General features: G+C 35.1%; 1 non-coding gene across 1 annotated transcript; it reads left to right on the forward strand.

Annotated features, from left to right (window-relative positions):
- The first annotated feature begins 771 nt into the window (after positions 1 to 771).
- Positions 772 to 878, forward strand: LOC111557423. Its single transcript, XR_002737461.1, has one exon. It is a non-coding gene; the product is annotated as a U6 spliceosomal RNA (small nuclear RNA).
- The last annotated feature ends 500 nt before the right edge of the window (positions 879 to 1,378 follow it).

Here is a 1,378-nt window from a genome sequence, read left to right on the forward strand (position 1 = left end):
GGACTTCTCTCATGAATTTTTAATTTCAGCTACTATACTTTTCAGATCCAGAATTTCTATTTGGTTCCTTTTATAATTTCTATCCCTTTATTTTGATATTCCCTACTGTTCATGCCTCATTCTCCTGATTGCCTTTAGTTCCTTTTTTATGGTTTCCTTCAGCTCCCTGTGAACATTTAAGACACTTAAAGTTGGGGCACCTGGGTGGCTCAGTTGGTTAAGAATCTGACTCTTAATTTTGGCTCAGGTCATGATATCACTGTTTCTGAGATCTAGCCCCATGTCGAGCTCTGTGCTGACAGCATGACCTTGCTTGGGAATTTCTCTCTTCCTCTTTCTCTGCCCCTCCCCTGCCCATGCTTGCATTGTTTCTTTGTATGCTTTGTACATTGATGTTGCGAACTGGACATTTTTAAATATTTCTAGGTGCTATGTGATATTATTATTATTATTATTATTATTGATTATTTTAGCAATGAAAAATAGCAGGCATAGGCGAGGGTGTGAATAAATTGGAGCTTTCATATATTGTTGTAAAATGGTGTGGCTGCTATGAAAAACAGTTTGGTGGTTCCTCGAGAAGGTAAGCACATAATTACCCTATGATCCAGCAATTTCACTCTTACATACATATCCAAAAAATATGAAAACATATATCCTCATAGAAACTTGGACATGAATGTTTATAACAGCATTAGTCATAATAGCCAAAATGTGGAAACAACTCAAATGTTCATCAATGGATGAATGAATTTTTAAAAATGTGATTTAGTGCTTACTTCGGTAGCACATATACTAAAATTGGAATGACACAGAGAAGATTAGCATGGCCCCTGTGTAAGGATGACACACAAATTCATGAGGCATCCCATATTTTTCCAAAAAAAAAAAAAGATAAAATAAAAATGTAGTTTATATAGACAATGGAATATCATTCAGTTATTGAAAAGAATGCATTATGATGGATGCTGTAATTTGGATGAACCTCAAAACCATTATGCTAAGTGTAAGTAGCCAGATACAAAAAATCACACAGCATATGATCCCTTTTACACGAACTGTCTGGAATAGACAAACCCATAGACAGAAAGATTAGTGGTCAGGGGCTGGGGGAGGGGGAATGAGGAGTGATTACTTAATGGATACAGGATGTTCTCCTGGGGTGATGAAAATGTTTTGAACTGAGAGAAGTGATGGAATGTACTAAATACTGTTAAACTGTACACTTTAAAGTTATTAACTATATGTTATGTGAGTTTCACCTCAATAAAAGAAAATGTAATCCGTAGCTCATCCTCTGTCTTCAACTGATCATTTTCACTCAAAATTATCACTTATCTTATATTTTTTAACCATAACTAAACATTGCCATGATGTA

This window comes from Felis catus, chromosome D3 (genome assembly GCF_018350175.1).
Source record: "Felis catus isolate Fca126 chromosome D3, F.catus_Fca126_mat1.0, whole genome shotgun sequence".
Classification (NCBI taxonomy): Eukaryota; Metazoa; Chordata; class Mammalia; order Carnivora; family Felidae; genus Felis; species Felis catus.